This window comes from Lynx canadensis, chromosome C1, assembly GCF_007474595.2.
Source record: "Lynx canadensis isolate LIC74 chromosome C1, mLynCan4.pri.v2, whole genome shotgun sequence".
Lineage (NCBI taxonomy): Eukaryota > Metazoa > Chordata > Mammalia > Carnivora > Felidae > Lynx > Lynx canadensis.
In genome coordinates, this window is record NC_044310.1 from 104,128,142 (window position 1) to 104,153,407 (window position 25,266).

Here is a 25,266-nt window from a genome sequence, read left to right on the forward strand (position 1 = left end):
TAAGCCCATGGGGCGGGGAAGTCGGATCATACAAAAACCATGTAAACGCTATGTTATTAGAGCAATTGCTCTTCTAGGACTCTACCCTGTAGAAATGTTGGTACAAGTGACCAAAGATGTGTACAAGAATGAGGACTAAAGCAGTGTTTGTAACCATAAAATTCTAGAACCAACTTAATGTAAAGAATCTAAGGAAGGGGCTAAATAAATACTAGCACAGACAAAGGGTGGAAGAAACTGCATTGTTGGAAGGCATTCAGAGGGTTCTACTCTTTCGAGGACTTCTGGATTCCCAGCGACCGGTTCTCCTCCAGACCTCTCCCGCTCTCATCCGTGAGGACCTTAGGTCCTCTGGCTGTGCGCGAGTGCCAAACGCTTTCTACGTTCTAGAAAAGAACTACCTCGTCCCTGGGTGGGCTCGAACCACCAACCTTTCGGTTAACAGCCGAACGCGCTAACCGATTGCGCCACAGAGACCTTCGGGAGAGGAGGCCCCGCCCACAGCCCGATAGAGAGCACGCAAGGCCCTCAACGCTAGGAGGAGCCACCCGCCTGCTGTCTGAGGCCAGCGGCGCCTGAGGGAAGCTGAACGCCGCTGGGCTCCCCGGACGGCTCTTCCCTTTTGTTCCGCCTTCACCCGGCCTTCGGCGGGGCCGCTGCGGCTCCCCTCGGCTGCGGTCGCTGTGGGGGAAGCTGGAGAGCCGGCGGGGTGGGGCGTGGTCCAAAGGGGCAAACGCCAAGAGAGAAGCGGGAAAAGAGAAGCGGGGGAGGCGTGGACGCGGACCACGAGACTTCCTAGGGCGCCTGTGCAGAGCCACCAGCCCAATCCGGGGACAAGGAGAATGGTTTTTGATGGTTTTTCTTCCTCGCGTGTCAGAATGGAGAAGAAGGGAAGGAGAATCCAAGGGCGGCCCGCAGTTGTCCGGGAACAAAGCAGCGCGGAAACTGGAATGACTTTGCGGCAAAAGTGCTCGAGCGCCGGCCGGGCTTGTCATCGGGCTGGTGGCGCGCCGTGATCGTATAGTGGTTAGTACTCTGCGTTGTGGCCGCAGCAACCTCGGTTCGAATCCGAGTCACGGCAGTATCTGGGGCACTCGCCGTTCCTCTCTTTTTACTTTGGGTTTCAACCTGCCCCGGCTGCGCCCCTTACCTGGGGGACAGAGAGGGCCCCGTGCTTTCCGCTGGCCACCCCGCGCCACCACGTCTTCACCCGAAGGGAAGGGAAGGAAAGGAAAACTCGCCACAGCACTAACCTGGCGACCTTCTCCGTTCCGTTGGACTCTGACCTCAAGTCAAATCAACTAAAGGGCTCATCTCCAGCGCCGCTCCAAAATGGCACAGTCCTCGATGCCCTCTACCTGTCCAGCAAGGAGCCTCATATGGTGGGCTCTAGTTGCTGCCAAACGGCGTCTCTGTGGCCCTCAAAATCTAAAGGGCCTGAAAGACCACACAAAAGGTTCCATCACCTAGGTGACACCTCCTCCATAGACCTGTTTGTCGGCTTGAACCTTGGCCCCTGCGAATCAACCTCTGCCTCCTCGGACTTTTTCCATTCTTGGCTCTCTATGATCCTCCTTAACCGTCCTCACGGTGAGCTCCCTCGTTACTTGCGGTGCGCTCGCAAGGCTTTTAAATGCCTTCGGGCAGCCGCTTTCCACGCCAAAGGGTATTCATCGGGATACCACCTGGAGTTGTGGTCGTGCCACATCTTTGTCAAGAGGGGGGGTGTCCCTCTCTTTATCATGTTGCCGTGCTGCTGGGAGTAGTGCTATCTCAATGTGACTTTAGTATCCATTTCTCTGAGGGCTGAAAATATTGAGCACTCTTTTACGTGCTACGTCGGCCTTGTGTATCTTCTTTTCCCGAGGATCTGTTTCATGTCTTTTACCCATCTAAAACACTTGAGTTGTTTGATTTTTTCTTTTAATTAGCAGTTTGGGGGAGCTCCTCACACATTATAATGACAGGTTAGGGGGTTTGTATGCTTTCTCCCTTGCTTGCTTGCTTGCTTGCTTGTTTTGTCAGATGGGTTTTGTGAGCACCTTCTCCCTGTCTGTCGCTTGCTGTTTTCATCGTCTTCCTGGGGTCTTTGGATGAGAAGATATGGTTAATGTTGATGAAGTCTAGGTTATCATGTCTTTTCTTTTAGACGTATTTTCCCCCTGGGTCTTGTTTACTAAATCTTTGCCTACCACCTAGTCACAAAGTGTCCTCAAAAAGTGCTTTATACCTTTACCTTTTATGTTTTATGAGGCACCTCCAATTAACATTTGTGTGTACTGTGAGGTGGAAATAAAGCTGTTTCCCTCTCCCCCCCCCCATATTGAACCTATTTCCTTTCTCCGTTGAACTGCTCTTCTTGAAAACGAATTCACCAGGTCAGCTGTGGGTCCATTTGTCTGTGTGTGTCTCCCGATGCCACTGGTACATTGCACGGTACTATAGGGGCTCAGAGTAAGTCTTCAAGTCCGGTAGCGTAAGCCACACCACCCACACAACCACCCGTTTTGTTCTTTTTCACACAGCAATACACTTGACACGTGTAACAACTCATGTAACCAACACGCAGGTCCAGACATGCCGGTCACTTTATCCCGCTCACTTCCGTGTGGGACACAGGATTCACCCCCCCCCCCCCCGACGTAGCGGTTACCCCCCGGTGGTCAAAGATCCTCTGATGTACCCCACCCTCCGGGGAGAAGGAATCTCCAGTTGTCTGCGGGGCCGCTGAACAGGCCAAATGTCCGGTGGGCACGCTGCAGGGGGAGCAGGCTGTAGGGCGGGGCGGGACCCGGAATCCAGTCGTTCAGGGCCGCCGGGTCTTCCTTGAAAGCCGTCTCGGTCCGCGCGCCGCCTCCGTCGCTGTCCCTCGGAGTCCTTTGGGGGATGTTGAGGACCGCGGGGTCTCACGCCGGGCGGGGTCCGCCCCTCGCGCCTCCTCACGGCGACCTCGCATCCGCACGCGGCCGCCTCGCGAAGGCGAGACTCCCGGGCAGCTCTGAGGTGCGGCCCGGACCCGGCCACTTGTGGACCTGCCAGCCCTCGGCGTCTCCTGCGGGCTCTTGCTTTGGAGAGAGCGGGGAGGGAAGGTCCTTAGGGAAGGACTCCTGGGAGGACGGATGAGCTCCCAGAAAGCCCGAGGCCTTCCAGAGCGCAGGGGGAAGCTGTCACTCTGGTGGGAAGCAAGGAGAAGGAAGGGCTCCGTCGGTTCCCTGGTGGTCTAGTGGCTAGGATTCGGCGCTTTCACCGCCGCGGCCCGGGTTCGATTCCCGGTCAGGGAAGCGGGGCTTTTTTTTTTTTTTTTTTGCTTTTGGTTTTGTAGGTTGGTTGTTGGGCTTTGGTTTTTTGGTTTTTTTGGTGCCCCAATCTTCCTTTCATCCCCGGAGCTGTGCTGGCCGTCATCTGCGCTGCGCACCGCACCGACTCTTCCTTCACCTTCAGCGCTCCGGGGAAAGGACGCCAGGCCGCTCTACACGGCGCACTGTGCTTGCTGGGCTCCAAGTCAGCCGCCCCCAGGAGTGGCCTCAGAGGGCGACTAAGCATCTGGCTTGGGTTCACACTGTCGTGCAGAGGTTCAGATTCCTGTGGGGCCGCCCCAGGGACGCAGATCCGACCGAGTTCTGGAGGCCAAGCACGTCGCGGTGTTGCTGTGGACCCCTGGACACCGGCTGGTGGGCCGAGCCTCTCAGCTCAGTCCGCGCATAAAAGGCTTACTTGGCGTTTGGGAGAGGTGCCTGGACGCGATACCCTCCCGGCCTGAGAGGCAGGGGAGGGGAGCGGTGGGAGGGGAACGGGTCCTCCTGGAAGGCTGTCCCATTCGCAGACTAAGCGGTCTAGCGAGGTGATGTTAAGTGACCCAACAAAGGCAGCATGTCAAGTGCGCACAAAATGGAAAACTGTTGTCGCTGCCGTAAGCCGGGGTAGGAGTGAGCATCAACACCAGGATGTCAAAACGATGACGTCACAGTCAAATCCGTTTCTACAAGGGCTGTTGCATTTAACGCCCCCGTAGACTCTATACGCCAGGCCCTGGGCACGTTTTCCTTTTTCCCTTCGATACCGGCTCCGAAGACCTGTTGGGGTACGTGCGATGTCCACTGTGAGGCACGAGGAGAGCGAGCGAGGGCAGGGGGAGTTGCTGCGGACCTGGACTGCAGAGGCGGCAGCGCAGGGGCCGCGGGTCGGTGGGTGTGGAGCCGCTGCTGAGAGACCGACCGCTTAAGGGGGTGGGGTGGGGGGCGGCTAGCGGGCAAGGGGTGGGAGCGGGGAGGTGGAGGGAGTCGCCTGAACTCTTTGGGGAGAGTGGTTTGGAAGAAGGGCGAGGGTTGGGGGGAGGGGGAGGGCGGTGACCCTGAGCGAACCAAGCGGGGACCGAAGTGTGCAGTGTGCTTGGCGAGCCCACGCTCACACCATAGGGGAGAATCGTGGCCCCGAAGGTGGTCTTCCCGGAGCCGAGGCTCGGCTGTGGCCCTCCCGTTGTCCTGGCGCCTGCGGTGCCCTCAAGCGCAGCGAACTCAGCTGCGCCCCGCCTGTTGGTGGGGGACCGCTTTCGGTGGTCTCTCCATGTTCTCCCCCTGCTCTCTTAGGTGGTAGGACTACTTCCCTTGCTCCCGTGCCGGCCCGCCGGAGACGCTGTCCTCGAAGCCGGAGAAAATTGTCCCGTGCCTCTTTCTACCCCTCTTTCTTTAGCACCGACATTGCGCGGGGTCCAGAGAGCCCTTCGGGAAACCTTGGGGCTCACGTCCTCCCTCCCTCCCTCCCCTCCCCCACAGGCCTATACAGGGGCAGGGGGTCCCAGAATCCCTTAACCCGGTAGGTGGGGTTTTTTTGTCTTTTGTTTTTGTTTTGTTTTGGTTTGGTTTTTTGACCCTGTGTACTTTGTGGCTCTTTCTCCGTAGCGTTGTCAAACCGAGGGCCAGAATTACCTTCTCTCCCTTTTGTTTGTACTCACACCCCGGGCTCATGCGCAGGGTGGCATCAAGTGACCGCTTTTTAAGAGACTGCCTGGACGAAACATGGATGGTGTGTTGGAGGTGCAGAATATAACCTGGTGGGCAAGAGGCACCGCATGGTTCTCACGGGCTTCCCTTCTCTAGCGTGTCACTCCAAGAGGTGCGGGATTTTTAAATTCATCCCTACCATCTGGGTGATGCTGAAGGCATAGTTTTCAAAGTCAGAAAATACAATCTATTTCATGTTGGTTTAAGAGGTGCTTTTGGTGTGTGTGTGTGTGTGTGTGTGTGTGTGTGTGTGTGTGTGTTTCCTTAAGCTCAGTTGGTACCTTTAAAAACATAGAGCCTAAAGGCAGATGGCAAGCTTGCAGGTGCCAGCACAAAAAGTGAAAATAGAGGCATCAAAGCTCCTTACGTTCCTAGGTGGATTGCCAAGATAGCTTCTTTTGTCTTCTGTTTGGGGACCTTGAGAGCGAGGAACACGGAAGACACAGATGCTTTCAGTCCCAGGCTCACTTGAGAAGTATTAGAGGAGGTCCCCACTACATTAAGGTGGGACCCTAAAGTCCTAAGCCCTTGGGGGTAGGAGTGATGCCATGTAGTCCTGCTGCATCACTCCTACCCCCGCAAGTCCCGGGGCTCTTTGGACAAGGAAGGCAGCCTTGGCTCTACAAGCAGTATAAGGAAAAGGAAAGTTTAAAAAGCCCATGAGAATGAATGAATGAATGAATGAATGAGCAAGCAAGCAAGCGGCGGCTGGCTGGCTCACTGGGTAGGGCAGGTGACTCCTGATCCTCGGGGTTGTAAGTTACGGCCCCACAGAGATTACTTGAAAATAAAATCTTTAAAAGTACAATAAAATAAGGGCATCTGGGTGGCTCGGTCAGTTGAGCGTCCGACTTTGGCTCAGGTCATGATCTCACAGTTTGTTGGTTCAAGCCTCATGTCTTTCTTTGCACTGACAGTGTGAGAAGCCTGGTTAGTATTCTCTCTGTCTCTGTCTCTGTCTCTGTCTCTGTCTCTCTCTCAAAAATGAATACACATTTAAAAACAAAATAAAATAGAATAAAATAAAAGGCCCATGAGGAAACTGTGGCCATGGGCCTGACCTCTAGTGGATTTAGCCTTGAGTACACATAGCCTGGGTAGTCTGGGAAGCCTTAGGACGCCAAGTTGGTGTGGTCTGTTCCCTAGCCAGTAACAAACCCCAAGGGCCTGCCACAGGGGAATATATTCAAAGGAGAACGTACTCATCCGAGGGCTGTAGAGGGCTATAGAGGTACCCACCTTCCAATAACACTTCCAGAGAATCAGCTAGCATCTAGAACTCAGTTATAAGACATAAGAACAAAATCTCATGGATCTAGAATTTTAGAGATGCTTCTATCAATCCTCGTATCAAATCAGACATGAAGATGGAAATTAGGAAATATTCTGAGTCAAACAAAACTGAAAATACTGCATCTCCTGCACAAGGTGTGGTGAAACCACTCTTCAGGGGACAATACACAGCCTTAAGTGTAAATCGAGACAGTTAGGGCTGATTGCCAATGAGCTAAATCTCCATCTCAAAGAGTTACAGAAAGAATAACAACAACAAGGGCAGGTAGGAGTAGAAATTATATACAAAAGCAGGACTTTGAAAATAAGAAACAAAGCTAAAAAATAAATACAAAGAAAAAAGAAAATTCGAAATAAATATACAAAAGAGAAAAGTCAATGGTTGGATCTTTGAAAAACACTACTCTGCTAAAACTGGGAGGAGGGAAGAAGGAAGTCACTACTACTGAACTGGTAGACTTAAGGAAACAATAAATGGATATTATAAACACATATATACCAACCAATTAAAAGACTTAAGGGAAATGTATGTCTTGTAGTAATGATTTGCGCGGAGGGCGGGGGGAGGACTAGTCCTACAACCTTAAAAAAAAATTTTTTTTTAGAATTCAAAAATCTTCCTGCAAAGAAAGCTGAAGGACCAAAAAAGTTCATTCGAAAAAATGACTCCAAAGCCCAGAAATTTTAAAAGCGTCAAAAGATGGCAGAATTCCCCCAACTTATTTTTTTTTTTAATTTTTTTTTTCAACGTTTATTTATTTTTGGGACAGAGAGAGACAGAGCATGAACGGGGGAGGGGCAGAGAGAGAGGGAGACACAGAATCGGAAACAGGCTCCAGGCTCTGAGCCATCAGCCCAGAGCCTGACGCAGGGCTCGAACTCCCGGACCGCGAGATCGTGACCTGGCTGAAGTCGGACGCTTAACCGACTGCGCCACCCAGGCGCCCCTCCCCCAACTTATTTTTATGAGTTTGGATTGAAACCAAAAACTTCCCAAAAGGCAACATGAAAAACAGAATTACAGGCCTGACTTATTGCTGAGTATATATAGCTACAAACATTCTTCAAAATATTGAATCTAGCTAGCTAGCTATCTAATGTTTATTTTTGAGAGAGAGAGAGAGAGAGAGAGAGAGAGAGAAAACACGGGTGGGGGGAGGGGCAGAGAGAGAGGGAGACACAGAAGGCACAGAGCCCGAGCAGGGCTGGAACCCACCAACCCTGAGATCATGAGCTGAGCTGAAGTCGGACGCTTAACCAACTGAGCCACCCTGGACTCCCTGATTCCAGATGTATATTTAAAAATATGTTATGACAAAAATTGGTCTTAATCTAGGAAAACAGTTGATAATCATTAGAAAATAAATTAAGGGGCACTTGGGTGGCTCAGTCAGTTAAGTGCCCCACTCTTGATTTCAGCTCAGGTCATGATCTCAGGGTTTGTAACATAGAACCCGAGTTGGTCTCTGTGCTCACAACTCGCAGTGCTGAGCCTGGTTGGGATTCTCTCTCTCCCTCTCTCTCTCTCTGCCCTTCCCCTGCTCCCATGTGTTCCTGTTCAACCGCTCTCTGTCTGTCTGTCTGTCTCTCTCTCTCTCTCACTCTCTCTCAAAATAAATAAACTTAAAAAGAAAATAAATTAATTCATCATATTAGCAACTTAAAGGAGGAAAATCATAATCACTAAAACACAGAAAAGGTGTTTGAAGAAATTCATTATCAGTTTATGATTTTTAAAAACCTCTTAGCCTAACAGGAACAGAAGAGAACAGCCCTAATCTGCTTAAGGGTAGCTTCCAAACCAAAAACAAACAAAACACCTTCAGCACGCATTACAGTTGATGATAAAATACTGATCTGTCCTCCCCCACCCACCCCCCCCTTACCCGGTCAGGAACCATCAGAAAGCAGACGAATAGGCCACCTTGACCATTTCTCTTCACCACTGTCGTGGAGATCTTAGCCAGTGAGAAAAGGCAAGAAAAATGATGAGAAATGAAAAATGAATACTATCATTATTGGCATACATGAAATAAACTGCTGGAACTATAAAGAGAATTGAGTGTATTTTTGGTACATACACAAAATCAGAGAAAGGGGGCTATGATGAGGATTCAGAAAACGAAGGTATTGAAAACAGTATCAATGTTCAATGATCATAGCATATCATAATTCAATCCCAGGTACTGGGGTGGCGGGGGGTGGGGGAATATGATCCCTACCTCCACCATAACCCAAATCATTTCAATGTGGACCGGACACCGAAATGTGAAATGAACTCACAAGTGATTCCAGTTGCTATTAACGTAGCAGCGTATTCCTGTGATCTCAAATCTCAAGGGTAAGCAAGGATTTAAGAAATAAGACAAAAAGATGAATTCTTAGTGACGAGGCTGATCAAGTGGACTACCTCAAGAATCTCTGCTCACCAAAGCACAGAATCAAGGGTAAAAAGTCAAGTCACAATTTGAGCGAATATACTTGGCAGCCAAAGAGATTTAATGACTGCTTGCAAAACAAGAGGAAAAAGATCGACCTATAGAAAAGTCACCACGGTGGTGGGTGGGGGGAAACCTTATGGGAGAAAATTCAAGTGGCTAACAAACGTGTAACGGTGCTCCAATTCATAACCAGTAAGGGCTTTACAAAGGAAACCCCAATGAGAGAACATTACAGACAGGCAAATAACACCACTACTAATTAAATGGGGGTAGGGGACTAGGGAGAAGGTTCTGACCTGGTAAAGCATGGGAGTAAAGGGCTAATACTATTTTACTTCTTCATCTGTGTGCGGGTTACACAGGTGTGTGCATTACAATCAGTTGTTATGCTGTACACGCAGATTCTGTGCATTTTATGTATCTTACAATTTTTCAACACCCCTCCTCACACACACCCTGATGAATCCTATGAACAGAGAGAAGGTGGTTGAGATTCCAAGATTTTGTTTCACGAAGAAAGGTGAAACCACATGCCTCCAAGGACATCCCTATGCAGACCAGATCCATGAAATTGAGTTTTGGGTTGATGTGAAGTCAAAGAGTACTCTCCCAGAACCAACCGTGATGGAAAATAATCTGTGAAGGCTAAATGCCTTTAGTTGTGTCATTTGAACACTCTGAAAAGGCTGTAGGCGGGAGCCATAACCTTTCAGATCTCTCCTCTGCTGTCTCATTGCTTAATTCACAACCCACAGCTCCTTTTTTCTCCTCTCCTTTAAGCTCTCCAAAATATTCTCTTGCAGTCCTGCCCTTGTGGGGTCTCCTCCCCCCCCCCCCCCCCGCGCCTTTCCTATATCTTCTTCATTGAAGATGGAGGCAAGAAGAGGGGGAGGAGGAGGAGACCGCCTGAAAACGGAACAAGTTTCTCACAGGCCCGGGAGAGGGTAAGGCAGGGAGGCAGGCTTTAACATCTTTACTCCATCCAGCAGGTAAGTCATCAGTTTCCTTTATGTAAATCAGAACTCCTCCTCCCTCCCCAGGCCCCACCCTTAGACCCTCATTCCTGTTGACAGAGAAAATTGTGTGTCACAGCTCAGAATTTATTCGTTAAAGTTTCAGATTTCCAAGAATCTAAAAATAAATTAATGACTAAAACGACTTCGATGGTTCCAACACAGTATGGCCATCGTTCTGCCCTCAGAAGTAGAAAGACAGCCTCAGAATAACAAAACTCTTGAAATTGAATAAATCAAGTTTAGTTTTAAAACGGAAAGGGCGGGGGGAACTCCTCCCCCCCCCAAATCTTCGATTTTAAGCTACTGTTAGAGGAATCCGCCAGAGATTTTTCGGATGAAAATTAATCACCCGCAGTCTCCAACGCAGTCACGCACTTAGTACCCTCAAATGGGAATCCTTTCGAAGGAGCGTCCAAGAGGTAGAAAACAAACCCGGATCAACAGTTCCCAGAGTCTTCAGTTCTTTTTCCCTTATTAAAAGTCTACTTTTCGGGCTAACACCTGTTGGGGCGCACTGCCAGGCACGCGGCATCCTCGCCGGAACGGCCACGCGCCCGCGGGACGCGCGCAGGCGGCGGCGGCTGATGACCTGAACCAACGCGTTTACAGCAGCTCCACGCGGGTCCACGCGGGTTCCTCCCTACCAGCCTCCACCTTTATTCAGGCTCAAGGGTGTCTGCAGGGCCCCGCGACTGCTGTCCTCCCGAGACACTTTGGTGTCTCGATCCTCGCTCTGCACTGAGACGTGGCCCGGCGGCCAACCCAAGGCCCAGCACGGGCATCGGTGACCTGGTGGCTCTTTGGGTTCCGCGGCTCCCCCAGGGCGAGGCTGAAGGTAACTGTGGTCTTAGATCCAAAGAGTCTAAACCGCAGACCCCGCGGTGTCACCTGCGGGGGGCGGGGGGCGGGGGGAAGAAAGGTACCAACCCGGGAGCGAGCTGGTCGCCGCGCGGCACGCCAAATGCACTTACGCATTTAGGCACAACCCCAGTGTAGGTCGACTGCTTAGTCAAGCTTTCTGCTCAGAAGCCACCCTGCGGAGTTTGGTTCTCATTTTCCTACTCCCGGAAGCCAGAATCACGAGATGCTCGGACTTGCCTTGTGCAACAGGTAAAGCAAAGAGGAGGCGCCTCCTGAAACGAGGGGGCGCGGCCAAAAGGAAAACAGGGCAGGATGCATTGGCCGGGAATCGAACCCGGGTCTCCCGCGTGGGAGGCGAGAATTCTACCACTGAACCACCAATGCTTCGCTCCGGGCCAGGTGCGTGATGGGTCTGTGGAAACAACCTCCAGAGCGACTCCCAGCTAGGGCGCCGGGCGATTTCAAAGGTTCCAGAACAGGTTTACGCGGTCGTCTTTGCAGCACGGAGCTAAGTCACCCACAGGCACTCGAAGCAAAGGCTTCAGAAGGAGACTTCCATCCAACACAATTTCAAAATAAACTGTTTCGTCGGCTCACACCACGACTCTGAGAAAGGCTCTTCCCGACTGGCCAACAGACCCCGGCAGGAAAACGCCGGAAAGTCATCCAGACCCCTTGATGATGACCCTGAACCTTCCACCGTCAACCTCCAACATGTCACCCTAGACAGTCTGAGAAAGTAATGTGACTTGCCAGCTTAGGCAAGTAAAATTCTAACTCGGGGAAGAAATAAGAAGCAGAAGTCGACTGGCAGTAGGAGGAAAGGGCGGGAATCTGAACCGAACTAATGAAGAAACGCATTTTGGTCAAGTGAGTTAGGGCCCTGTTTTTGTTTTTTGTTTTTGTCTTTTTTTTACAGGAATAAATGAGTCAGTCTTGTAATCATTATAACAATAACACTCTGCTGTCTTTTATGGTGTTCAAAGCATTTAATGGATATGAGATATATCATAATTACGAAAAGGTTCATATTGAGCTTGTGGCTGATGATTGTTTTGGAGATTCTAATCTGAATTGGACCCCCTGGTGCACCGAGCTGTAGCATTGGTGACTGTGAGATGTATATGAAGAACAGGTCTTGGTGTACTGGCTTTATAAGGAGCAGGCTAATTTTTAGAAAAAATATCGATGGTTGAAATGTTAACATGTTGGTCCTTTGATGATCTTGAAAGATAGGAGAGTTCCTTCCCCCGTTTTCCCTGGGGAAATTAAACTGAAGCTAGGAACTGGAGAGCTCCCCCACCCTTCGGAATCATTATGACTTTTTGAAGGACAGGAGCCACAGAGGTGCCATGACAGGTCTCTTGCTAGAAGAAGGCAAGCTAGGTGGAGGCGGAGTCATAAACTTGAGCTCAATAAGGAAAAGGACCATCACCTTGACCTTGAAGAGCTTTGGCTCCCTCTGCCCTCTGCCCAACATCCGGGACACACACCGGCTCTGGCCAACACACTTTCAATTACCGACTGCATCAACCAGGGGTATGTTTATCCCCACATCTCTTTTGAAACTACAGACCTGCACCTTCTGATTTACAAGTCACTGCCTCCTATGCATCTCAGAGTCACAAGTGCTAAAACTCAAGGCACCAGGGAGTTCCCTGTCAGCATCACACACCACCCTCTGTACCTCTAAGATCAGACCCAGGCACAGTGTGTCCCAAAATGTAGCAGTGCATTATCTTGAGTGTTTTAGTCAATCATCAAAACAACAGCCAAATCAGTTCCTGCCCTCAGGAACATATACTCCCACCACCACCCATTCTGTTGCCCAAACCAGATCTTGCTGCCCTCTTGGGATGTACTCTCTCACCCTCTTGGCATGCAAATGCATGTCGAGTATCATCAGTAGATAGTCCCTAACTTTACTGGGTTCACCGCTGGCTTACTGCCACTTTATGAGTGCACCCTTCCATCCATCAGCTCCTTCCTCATTTAATACAACCAGATCCAGCGACCTTAGAGCCAGTCTAGTTTACTCCCATCCATTTGCCACACTGCATCATGAGTGACCCTTCCACAGCCTAAATCTGGGCATATCTGTAACCTAAAGCCACCCATGTCCTCAGATTCCTTCACTATAGTGTCTTGATACCTATATGACATGTACTCTACCTCTGCCCATCCTCATCATCTAAATATCTCTTGCTGATTCTCAGGACTGGCAACAGTGAAGTGCTTGACAGGTCAGGAAGGATCTCACCTCCAGGTGCTGGCTTCCCTCCCCAAGGGAATGGTTTCCCACAATGCCCTCTTTGTTCTTCCAATTCATTTCATTCTACAGGTCTCCATTCAGAAGGCTTTTTTTTTTTTTTTTTTGGAAATACTTTCCTGAGTATCTGAATTGAGTGTGTGATATGTCCACTTTTATTTTGACATTTTTAAAAACTTTTTAAGTTTATTTATTTTGAGAGAGATCATGACCGCGGTAGGGGCAGAGAGAGAGAATCCCAAGCAGGCTCTACACTGTCAGCACAGATCCTGATGCCAGGCTCAAACTCACAACCTGTGAGATCATGACCTGAAACCAAGAGTCAGACACTTAACTGACTGAGCCACCCAGGCACCCAGATTTTGACATTTTTCATAAGAAAATTATTCATATTCATGGGAAACCTAAGTTGTGTATGTGAACAAAAGATCAAGGGGTATCATGGTGTCCTAGTATACTCTATATTCTAAGGATGTTAGACAATGAGAGAGAGAGAAGCAAATTGGGAAACTTTCTCTCTCCTCTCCTTCACAAATACACACATGGACATACTTGTGGGGTATAAGTTTAGGAATTCCCTGAGCTTGCATTACTGGGTTAAAAGGTTTAGGGTGAAAGCAGCCAAGATTAGGTAAACAGGGTGGAAGCGCCCCCAGCATAGAACAAAAGCCTAGGAATGGGAAGCCACAAAATGAAAGCATCCAGGTAAACAGCACAGAAGCGCTCCCAACATAGTACAGAAGCAGAAAGTTGCTTTCACAGGACAGAGCTTTCAGAAAAGCGTTCAGATTCGACCCTTTCCTCCTACTGCCAGTCGACTTCTGCTTCTTATTTCTTCCCCGAGTTAGAATTTTACTTGCCTAAGCTGGCAAGTCACATTACTTTCTCAGACTGTCTAGGGTGACATGTTGGAGGTTGACGGTGGAAGGTTCAGGGTCATCATCAAGGGGTCTGGATGACTTTCCGGCGTTTTCCTGCCGGGGTCTGTTGGCCAGTCGGGAAGAGCCTTTCTCAGAGTCGTGGTGTGAGCCGACGAAACAGTTTATTTTGAAATTGTGTTGGATGGAAGTCTCCTTCTGAAGCCTTTGCTTCGAGTGCCTGTGGGTGACTTAGCTCCGTGCTGCAAAGACGACCGCGTAAACCTGTTCTGGAACCTTTGAAATCGCCCGGCGCCCTAGCTGGGAGTCGCTCTGGAGGTTGTTTCCACAGACCCATCACGCACCTGGCCCGGAGCGAAGCATTGGTGGTTCAGTGGTAGAATTCTCGCCTCCCACGCGGGAGACCCGGGTTCGATTCCCGGCCAATGCATCCTGCCCTGTTTTCCTTTTGGCCGCGCCCCCTCGTTTCAGGAGGCGCCTCCTCTTTGCTTTACCTGTTGCACAAGGCAAGTCCGAGCATCTCGTGATTCTGGCTTCCGGGAGTAGGAAAATGAGAACCAAACTCCGCAGGGTGGCTTCTGAGCAGAAAGCTTGACTAAGCAGTCGACCTACACTGGGGTTGTGCCTAAATGCGTAAGTGCATTTGGCGTGCCGCGCGGCGACCAGCTCGCTCCCGGGTTGGTACCTTTCTTCCCCCCGCCCCCCGCCCCCCGCAGGTGACACCGCGGGGTCTGCGGTTTAGACTCTTTGGATCTAAGACCACAGTTACCTTCAGCCTCGCCCTGGGGGAGCCGCGGAACCCAAAGAGCCACCAGGTCACCGATGCCCGTGCTGGGCCTTGGGTTGGCCGCCGGGCCACGTCTCAGTGCAGAGCGAGGATCGAGACACCAAAGTGTCTCGGGAGGACAGCAGTCGCGGGGCCCTGCAGACACCCTTGAGCCTGAATAAAGGTGGAGGCTGGTAGGGAGGAACCCGCGTGGACCCGCGTGGAGCTGCTGTAAACGCGTTGGTTCAGGTCATCAGCCGCCGCCGCCTGCGCGCGTCCCGCGGGCGCGTGGCCGTTCCGGCGAGGATGCCGCGTGCCTGGCAGTGCGCCCCAACAGGTGTTAGCCCGAAAAGTAGACTTTTAATAAGGGAAAAAGAACTGAAGACTCTGGGAACTGTTGATCCGGGTTTGTTTTCTACCTCTTGGACGCTCCTTCGAAAGGATTCCCATTTGAGGGTACTAAGTGCGTGACTGCGTTGGAGACTGCGGGTGATTAATTTTCATCCGAAAAATCTCTGGCGGATTCCTCTAACAGTAGCTTAAAATCGAAGATTTGGGGGGGGGAGGAGTTCCCCCCGCCCTTTCCGTTTTAAAACTAAACTTGATTTATTCAATTTCAAGAGTTTTGTTATTCTGAGGCTGTCTTTCTACTTCTGAGGGCAGAACGATGGCCATACTGTGTTGGAACCATCGAAGTCGTTTTAGTCATTAATTTATTTTTAGATTCTTGGAAATCTGAAACTTTAACGAATAAATTCTGAGCTGTGACACACAATTTTCTCTGTCAACAGGAATGAGGGTCTAAGGGTGGGGCCTGGGGAGGGAGGAGGAGTTCTGATTTACATAAAGGAAACTGATGACTTACCTGCTGGATGGAGTAAAGATGTTAAAGCCTGCCTCCCTGCCTTACCCTCTCCCGGGCCTGTGAGAAACTTGTTCCGTTTTCAGGCGGTCTCCTCCTCCTCCCCCTCTTCTTGCCTCCATCTTCAATGAAGAAGATATAGGAAAGGCGCGGGGGGGGGGGGGGGGAGGAGACCCCACAAGGGCAGGACTGCAAGAGAATATTTTGGAGAGCTTAAAGGAGAGGAGAAAAAAGGAGCTGTGGGTTGTGAATTAAGCAATGAGACAGCAGAGGAGAGATCTGAAAGGTTATGGCTCCCGCCTACAGCCTTTTCAGAGTGTTCAAATGACACAACTAAAGGCATTTAGCCTTCACAGATTATTTTCCATCACGGTTGGTTCTGGGAGAGTACTCTTTGACTTCACATCAACCCAAAACTCAATTTCATGGATCTGGTCTGCATAGGGATGTCCTTGGAGGCATGTGGTTTCACCTTTCTTCGTGAAACAAAATCTTGGAATCTCAACCACCTTCTCTCTGTTCATAGGATTCATCAGGGTGTGTGTGAGGAGGGGTGTTGAAAAATTGTAAGATACATAAAATGCACAGAATCTGCGTGTACAGCATAACAACTGATTGTAATGCACACACCTGTGTAACCCGCACACAGATGAAGAAGTAAAATAGTATTAGCCCTTTACTCCCATGCTTTACCAGGTCAGAACCTTCTCCCTAGTCCCCTACCCCCATTTAATTAGTAGTGGTGTTATTTGCCTGTCTGTAATGTTCTCTCATTGGGGTTTCCTTTGTAAAGCCCTTACTGGTTATGAATTGGAGCACCGTTACACGTTTGTTAGCCACTTGAATTTTCTCCCATAAGGTTTCCCCCCACCCACCACCGTGGTGACTTTTCTATAGGTCGATCTTTTTCCTCTTGTTTTGCAAGCAGTCATTAAATCTCTTTGGCTGCCAAGTATATTCGCTCAAATTGTGACTTGACTTTTTACCCTTGATTCTGTGCTTTGGTGAGCAGAGATTCTTGAGGTAGTCCACTTGATCAGCCTCGTCACTAAGAATTCATCTTTTTGTCTTATTTCTTAAATCCTTGCTTACCCTTGAGATTTGAGATCACAGGAATACGCTGCTACGTTAATAGCAACTGGAATCACTTGTGAGTTCATTTCACATTTCGGTGTCCGGTCCACATTGAAATGATTTGGGTTATGGTGGAGGTAGGGATCATATTCCCCCACCCCCCGCCACCCCAGTACCTGGGATTGAATTATGATATGCTATGATCATTGAACATTGATACTGTTTTCAATACCTTCGTTTTCTGAATCCTCATCATAGCCCCCTTTCTCTGATTTTGTGTATGTACCAAAAATACACTCAATTCTCTTTATAGTTCCAGCAGTTTATTTCATGTATGCCAATAATGATAGTATTCATTTTTCATTTCTCATCATTTTTCTTGCCTTTTCTCACTGGCTAAGATCTCCACGACAGTGGTGAAGAGAAATGGTCAAGGTGGCCTATTCGTCTGCTTTCTGATGGTTCCTGACCGGGTAAGGGGGGGGTGGGTGGGGGAGGACAGATCAGTATTTTATCATCAACTGTAATGCGTGCTGAAGGTGTTTTGTTTGTTTTTGGTTTGGAAGCTACCCTTAAGCAGATTAGGGCTGTTCTCTTCTGTTCCTGTTAGGCTAAGAGGTTTTTAAAAATCATAAACTGATAATGAATTTCTTCAAACACCTTTTCTGTGTTTTAGTGATTATGATTTTCCTCCTTTAAGTTGCTAATATGATGAATTAATTTATTTTCTTTTTAAGTTTATTTATTTTGAGAGAGAGTGAGAGAGAGAGAGAGAGAGACAGACAGACAGACAGAGAGCGGTTGAACAGGAACACATGGGAGCAGGGGAAGGGCAGAGAGAGAGAGAGGGAGAGAGAGAATCCCAACCAGGCTCAGCACTGCGAGTTGTGAGCACAGAGACCAACTCGGGTTCTATGTTACAAACCCTGAGATCATGACCTGAGCTGAAATCAAGAGTGGGGCACTTAACTGACTGAGCCACCCAAGTGCCCCTTAATTTATTTTCTAATGATTATCAACTGTTTTCCTAGATTAAGACCAATTTTTGTCATAACATATTTTTAAATATACATCTGGAATCAGGGAGTCCAGGGTGGCTCAGTTGGTTAAGCGTCCGACTTCAGCTCAGCTCATGATCTCAGGGTTGGTGGGTTCCAGCCCTGCTCGGGCTCTGTGCCTTCTGTGTCTCCCTCTCTCTCTGCCCCTCCCCCCACCCGTGTTTTCTCTCTCTCTCTCTCTCTCTCTCTCTCTCTCAAAAATAAACATTAGATAGCTAGCTAGCTAGATTCAATATTTTGAAGAATGTTTGTAGCTATATATACTCAGCAATAAGTCAGGCCTGTAATTCTGTTTTTCATGTTGCCTTTTGGGAAGTTTTTGGTTTCAATCCAAACTCATAAAAATAAGTTGGGGGAGGGGCGCCTGGGTGGCGCAGTCGGTTAAGCGTCCGACTTCAGCCAGGTCACGATCTCGCGGTCCGGGAGTTCGAGCCCTGCGTCAGGCTCTGGGCTGATGGCTCAGAGCCTGGAGCCTGTTTCCGATTCTGTGTCTCCCTCTCTCTCTGCCCCTCCCCCGTTCATGCTCTGTCTCTCTCTGTCCCAAAAATAAATAAACGTTGAAAAAAAAAATTAAAAAAAAAAATAAGTTGGGGGAATTCTGCCATCTTTTGACGCTTTTAAAATTTCTGGGCTTTGGAGTCATTTTTTCGAATGAACTTTTTTGGTCCTTCAGCTTTCTTTGCAGGAAGATTTTTGAATTCTAAAAAAAAATTTTTTTTTAAGGTTGTAGGACTAGTCCTCCCCCCCGCCCTCCGCGCAAATCATTACTACAAGACATACATTTCCCTTAAGTCTTTTAATTGGTTGGTATATATGTGTTTATAATATCCATTTATTGTTTCCTTAAGTCTACCAGTTCAGTAGTAGTGACTTCCTTCTTCCCTCCTCCCAGTTTTAGCAGAGTAGTGTTTTTCAAAGATCCAACCATTGACTTTTCTCTTTTGTATATTTATTTCGAATTTTCTTTTTTCTTTGTATTTATTTTTTAGCTTTGTTTCTTATTTTCAAAGTCCTGCTTTTGTATATAATTTCTACTCCTACCTGCCCTTGTTGTTGTTATTCTTTCTGTAACTCTTTGAGATGGAGATTTAGCTCATTGGCAATCAGCCCTAACTGTCTCGATTTACACTTAAGGCTGTGTATTGTCCCCTGAAGAGTGGTTTCACCACACCTTGTGCAGGAGATGCAGTATTTTCAGTTTTGTTTGACTCAGAATATTTCCTAATTTCCATCTTCATGTCTGATTTGATACGAGGATTGATAGAAGCATCTCTAAAATTCTAGATCCATGAGATTTTGTTCTTATGTCTTATAACTGAGTTCTAGATGCTAGCTGATTCTCTGGAAGTGTTATTGGAAGGTGGGTACCTCTATAGCCCTCTACAGCCCTCGGATGAGTACGTTCTCCTTTGAATATATTCCCCTGTGGCAGGCCCTTGGGGTTTGTTACTGGCTAGGGAACAGACCACACCAACTTGGCGTCCTAAGGCTTCCCAGACTACCCAGGCTATGTGTACTCAAGGCTAAATCCACTAGAGGTCAGGCCCATGGCCACAGTTTCCTCATGGGCCTTTTATTTTATTCTATTTTATTTTGTTTTTAAATGTGTATTCATTTTTGAGAGAGAGACAGAGACAGAGACAGAGACAGAGACAGAGAGAATACTAACCAGGCTTCTCACACTGTCAGTGCAAAGAAAGACATGAGGCTTGAACCAACAAACTGTGAGATCATGACCTGAGCCAAAGTCGGACGCTCAACTGACCGAGCCACCCAGATGCCCTTATTTTATTGTACTTTTAAAGATTTTATTTTCAAGTAATCTCTGTGGGGCCGTAACTTACAACCCCGAGGATCAGGAGTCACCTGCCCTACCCAGTGAGCCAGCCAGCCGCCGCTTGCTTGCTTGCTCATTCATTCATTCATTCATTCATTCTCATGGGCTTTTTAAACTTTCCTTTTCCTTATACTGCTTGTAGAGCCAAGGCTGCCTTCCTTGTCCAAAGAGCCCCGGGACTTGCGGGGGTAGGAGTGATGCAGCAGGACTACATGGCATCACTCCTACCCCCAAGGGCTTAGGACTTTAGGGTCCCACCTTAATGTAGTGGGGACCTCCTCTAATACTTCTCAAGTGAGCCTGGGACTGAAAGCATCTGTGTCTTCCGTGTTCCTCGCTCTCAAGGTCCCCAAACAGAAGACAAAAGAAGCTATCTTGGCAATCCACCTAGGAACGTAAGGAGCTTTGATGCCTCTATTTTCACTTTTTGTGCTGGCACCTGCAAGCTTGCCATCTGCCTTTAGGCTCTATGTTTTTAAAGGTACCAACTGAGCTTAAGGAAACACACACACACACACACACACACACACACACACACACACACACACCAAAAGCACCTCTTAAACCAACATGAAATAGATTGTATTTTCTGACTTTGAAAACTATGCCTTCAGCATCACCCAGATGGTAGGGATGAATTTAAAAATCCCGCACCTCTTGGAGTGACACGCTAGAGAAGGGAAGCCCGTGAGAACCATGCGGTGCCTCTTGCCCACCAGGTTATATTCTGCACCTCCAACACACCATCCATGTTTCGTCCAGGCAGTCTCTTAAAAAGCGGTCACTTGATGCCACCCTGCGCATGAGCCCGGGGTGTGAGTACAAACAAAAGGGAGAGAAGGTAATTCTGGCCCTCGGTTTGACAACGCTACGGAGAAAGAGCCACAAAGTACACAGGGTCAAAAAACCAAACCAAAACAAAACAAAAACAAAAGACAAAAAAACCCCACCTACCGGGTTAAGGGATTCTGGGACCCCCTGCCCCTGTATAGGCCTGTGGGGGAGGGGAGGGAGGGAGGGAGGACGTGAGCCCCAAGGTTTCCCGAAGGGCTCTCTGGACCCCGCGCAATGTCGGTGCTAAAGAAAGAGGGGTAGAAAGAGGCACGGGACAATTTTCTCCGGCTTCGAGGACAGCGTCTCCGGCGGGCCGGCACGGGAGCAAGGGAAGTAGTCCTACCACCTAAGAGAGCAGGGGGAGAACATGGAGAGACCACCGAAAGCGGTCCCCCACCAACAGGCGGGGCGCAGCTGAGTTCGCTGCGCTTGAGGGCACCGCAGGCGCCAGGACAACGGGAGGGCCACAGCCGAGCCTCGGCTCCGGGAAGACCACCTTCGGGGCCACGATTCTCCCCTATGGTGTGAGCGTGGGCTCGCCAAGCACACTGCACACTTCGGTCCCCGCTTGGTTCGCTCAGGGTCACCGCCCTCCCCCTCCCCCCAACCCTCGCCCTTCTTCCAAACCACTCTCCCCAAAGAGTTCAGGCGACTCCCTCCACCTCCCCGCTCCCACCCCTTGCCCGCTAGCCGCCCCCCACCCCACCCCCTTAAGCGGTCGGTCTCTCAGCAGCGGCTCCACACCCACCGACCCGCGGCCCCTGCGCTGCCGCCTCTGCAGTCCAGGTCCGCAGCAACTCCCCCTGCCCTCGCTCGCTCTCCTCGTGCCTCACAGTGGACATCGCACGTACCCCAACAGGTCTTCGGAGCCGGTATCGAAGGGAAAAAGGAAAACGTGCCCAGGGCCTGGCGTATAGAGTCTACGGGGGCGTTAAATGCAACAGCCCTTGTAGAAACGGATTTGACTGTGACGTCATCGTTTTGACATCCTGGTGTTGATGCTCACTCCTACCCCGGCTTACGGCAGCGACAACAGTTTTCCATTTTGTGCGCACTTGACATGCTGCCTTTGTTGGGTCACTTAACATCACCTCGCTAGACCGCTTAGTCTGCGAATGGGACAGCCTTCCAGGAGGACCCGTTCCCCTCCCACCGCTCCCCTCCCCTGCCTCTCAGGCCGGGAGGGTATCGCGTCCAGGCACCTCTCCCAAACGCCAAGTAAGCCTTTTATGCGCGGACTGAGCTGAGAGGCTCGGCCCACCAGCCGGTGTCCAGGGGTCCACAGCAACACCGCGACGTGCTTGGCCTCCAGAACTCGGTCGGATCTGCGTCCCTGGGGCGGCCCCACAGGAATCTGAACCTCTGCACGACAGTGTGAACCCAAGCCAGATGCTTAGTCGCCCTCTGAGGCCACTCCTGGGGGCGGCTGACTTGGAGCCCAGCAAGCACAGTGCGCCGTGTAGAGCGGCCTGGCGTCCTTTCCCCGGAGCGCTGAAGGTGAAGGAAGAGTCGGTGCGGTGCGCAGCGCAGATGACGGCCAGCACAGCTCCGGGGATGAAAGGAAGATTGGGGCACCAAAAAAACCAAAAAACCAAAGCCCAACAACCAACCTACAAAACCAAAAGCCAAAAAAAAAAAAAAAAAGCCCCGCTTCCCTGACCGGGAATCGAACCCGGGCCGCGGCGGTGAAAGCGCCGAATCCTAGCCACTAGACCACCAGGGAACCGACGGAGCCCTTCCTTCTCCTTGCTTCCCACCAGAGTGACAGCTTCCCCCTGCGCTCTGGAAGGCCTCGGGCTTTCTGGGAGCTCATCCGTCCTCCCAGGAGTCCTTCCCTAAGGACCTTCCCTCCCCGCTCTCTCCAAAGCAAGAGCCCGCAGGAGACGCCGAGGGCTGGCAGGTCCACAAGTGGCCGGGTCCGGGCCGCACCTCAGAGCTGCCCGGGAGTCTCGCCTTCGCGAGGCGGCCGCGTGCGGATGCGAGGTCGCCGTGAGGAGGCGCGAGGGGCGGACCCCGCCCGGCGTGAGACCCCGCGGTCCTCAACATCCCCCAAAGGACTCCGAGGGACAGCGACGGAGGCGGCGCGCGGACCGAGACGGCTTTCAAGGAAGACCCGGCGGCCCTGAACGACTGGATTCCGGGTCCCGCCCCGCCCTACAGCCTGCTCCCCCTGCAGCGTGCCCACCGGACATTTGGCCTGTTCAGCGGCCCCGCAGACAACTGGAGATTCCTTCTCCCCGGAGGGTGGGGTACATCAGAGGATCTTTGACCACCGGGGGGTAACCGCTACGTCTGGGGGGGGGGGGGGGGAATCCTGTGTCCCACACGGAAGTGAGCGGGATAAAGTGACCGGCATGTCTGGACCTGCGTGTTGGTTACATGAGTTGTTACACGTGTCAAGTGTATTGCTGTGTGAAAAAGAACAAAACGGGTGGTTGTGTGGGTGGTGTGGCTTACGCTACCGGACTTGAAGACTTACTCTGAGCCCCTATAGTACCGTGCAATGTACCAGTGGCATCGGGAGACACACACAGACAAATGGACCCACAGCTGACCTGGTGAATTCGTTTTCAAGAAGAGCAGTTCAACGGAGAAAGGAAATAGGTTCAATATGGGGGGGGGGGAGAGGGAAACAGCTTTATTTCCACCTCACAGTACACACAAATGTTAATTGGAGGTGCCTCATAAAACATAAAAGGTAAAGGTATAAAGCACTTTTTGAGGACACTTTGTGACTAGGTGGTAGGCAAAGATTTAGTAAACAAGACCCAGGGGGAAAATACGTCTAAAAGAAAAGACATGATAACCTAGACTTCATCAACATTAACCATATCTTCTCATCCAAAGACCCCAGGAAGACGATGAAAACAGCAAGCGACAGACAGGGAGAAGGTGCTCACAAAACCCATCTGACAAAACAAGCAAGCAAGCAAGCAAGCAAGGGAGAAAGCATACAAACCCCCTAACCTGTCATTATAATGTGTGAGGAGCTCCCCCAAACTGCTAATTAAAAGAAAAAATCAAACAACTCAAGTGTTTTAGATGGGTAAAAGACATGAAACAGATCCTCGGGAAAAGAAGATACACAAGGCCGACGTAGCACGTAAAAGAGTGCTCAATATTTTCAGCCCTCAGAGAAATGGATACTAAAGTCACATTGAGATAGCACTACTCCCAGCAGCACGGCAACATGATAAAGAGAGGGACACCCCCCCTCTTGACAAAGATGTGGCACGACCACAACTCCAGGTGGTATCCCGATGAATACCCTTTGGCGTGGAAAGCGGCTGCCCGAAGGCATTTAAAAGCCTTGCGAGCGCACCGCAAGTAACGAGGGAGCTCACCGTGAGGACGGTTAAGGAGGATCATAGAGAGCCAAGAATGGAAAAAGTCCGAGGAGGCAGAGGTTGATTCGCAGGGGCCAAGGTTCAAGCCGACAAACAGGTCTATGGAGGAGGTGTCACCTAGGTGATGGAACCTTTTGTGTGGTCTTTCAGGCCCTTTAGATTTTGAGGGCCACAGAGACGCCGTTTGGCAGCAACTAGAGCCCACCATATGAGGCTCCTTGCTGGACAGGTAGAGGGCATCGAGGACTGTGCCATTTTGGAGCGGCGCTGGAGATGAGCCCTTTAGTTGATTTGACTTGAGGTCAGAGTCCAACGGAACGGAGAAGGTCGCCAGGTTAGTGCTGTGGCGAGTTTTCCTTTCCTTCCCTTCCCTTCGGGTGAAGACGTGGTGGCGCGGGGTGGCCAGCGGAAAGCACGGGGCCCTCTCTGTCCCCCAGGTAAGGGGCGCAGCCGGGCAGGTTGAAACCCAAAGTAAAAAGAGAGGAACGGCGAGTGCCCCAGATACTGCCGTGACTCGGATTCGAACCGAGGTTGCTGCGGCCACAACGCAGAGTACTAACCACTATACGATCACGGCGCGCCACCAGCCCGATGACAAGCCCGGCCGGCGCTCGAGCACTTTTGCCGCAAAGTCATTCCAGTTTCCGCGCTGCTTTGTTCCCGGACAACTGCGGGCCGCCCTTGGATTCTCCTTCCCTTCTTCTCCATTCTGACACGCGAGGAAGAAAAACCATCAAAAACCATTCTCCTTGTCCCCGGATTGGGCTGGTGGCTCTGCACAGGCGCCCTAGGAAGTCTCGTGGTCCGCGTCCACGCCTCCCCCGCTTCTCTTTTCCCGCTTCTCTCTTGGCGTTTGCCCCTTTGGACCACGCCCCACCCCGCCGGCTCTCCAGCTTCCCCCACAGCGACCGCAGCCGAGGGGAGCCGCAGCGGCCCCGCCGAAGGCCGGGTGAAGGCGGAACAAAAGGGAAGAGCCGTCCGGGGAGCCCAGCGGCGTTCAGCTTCCCTCAGGCGCCGCTGGCCTCAGACAGCAGGCGGGTGGCTCCTCCTAGCGTTGAGGGCCTTGCGTGCTCTCTATCGGGCTGTGGGCGGGGCCTCCTCTCCCGAAGGTCTCTGTGGCGCAATCGGTTAGCGCGTTCGGCTGTTAACCGAAAGGTTGGTGGTTCGAGCCCACCCAGGGACGAGGTAGTTCTTTTCTAGAACGTAGAAAGCGTTTGGCACTCGCGCACAGCCAGAGGACCTAAGGTCCTCACGGATGAGAGCGGGAGAGGTCTGGAGGAGAACCGGTCGCTGGGAATCCAGAAGTCCTCGAAAGAGTAGAACCCTCTGAATGCCTTCCAACAATGCAGTTTCTTCCACCCTTTGTCTGTGCTAGTATTTATTTAGCCCCTTCCTTAGATTCTTTACATTAAGTTGGTTCTAGAATTTTATGGTTACAAACACTGCTTTAGTCCTCATTCTTGTACACATCTTTGGTCACTTGTACCAACATTTCTACAGGGTAGAGTCCTAGAAGAGCAATTGCTCTAATAACATAGCGTTTACATGGTTTTTGTATGATCCGACTTCCCCGCCCCATGGGCTTATCGGCTGTCACTCTTTCTTTTGTTATTTCAGCTACTGCTTGGGGCTTCATAACATATACATCTGTAACTTGCCAGCTTCCCTCCAAGTGATCCCATGCCTCTTCCCATTACTCCCCTGCCCACCTTTAGGCTGCAGCTATCACG

General features: G+C 50.5%; 8 non-coding genes across 8 annotated transcripts; 4 read left to right on the forward strand and 4 right to left on the reverse strand.

Moving 5' to 3' along the window:
- Positions 1-403: 403 nt before the first annotated feature.
- On the reverse strand, positions 404-477 carry TRNAN-GUU. Its single transcript has one exon. It is a non-coding gene; the product is annotated as a tRNA-Asn (tRNA).
- A 532-nt stretch (positions 478-1,009) lies between these two features.
- Positions 1,010-1,081, forward strand: TRNAH-GUG. Its single transcript has one exon. It is a non-coding gene; the product is annotated as a tRNA-His (tRNA).
- Positions 1,082-3,209: 2,128 nt separating this feature from the next.
- On the forward strand, positions 3,210-3,281 carry TRNAE-UUC. Its single transcript has one exon. It is a non-coding gene; the product is annotated as a tRNA-Glu (tRNA).
- A 7,643-nt stretch (positions 3,282-10,924) lies between these two features.
- Positions 10,925-10,995, reverse strand: TRNAG-CCC. Its single transcript has one exon. It is a non-coding gene; the product is annotated as a tRNA-Gly (tRNA).
- A 3,122-nt stretch (positions 10,996-14,117) lies between these two features.
- Positions 14,118-14,188, forward strand: TRNAG-CCC. The gene has a single exon. It is a non-coding gene; the product is annotated as a tRNA-Gly (tRNA).
- Positions 14,189-21,840: 7,652 nt separating this feature from the next.
- Positions 21,841-21,912, reverse strand: TRNAE-UUC. Its single transcript has one exon. It is a non-coding gene; the product is annotated as a tRNA-Glu (tRNA).
- Positions 21,913-24,041: 2,129 nt separating this feature from the next.
- On the reverse strand, positions 24,042-24,113 carry TRNAH-GUG. The gene has a single exon. It is a non-coding gene; the product is annotated as a tRNA-His (tRNA).
- Positions 24,114-24,645: 532 nt separating this feature from the next.
- TRNAN-GUU lies at positions 24,646-24,719 on the forward strand. Its single transcript has one exon. It is a non-coding gene; the product is annotated as a tRNA-Asn (tRNA).
- The last annotated feature ends 547 nt before the right edge of the window (positions 24,720-25,266 follow it).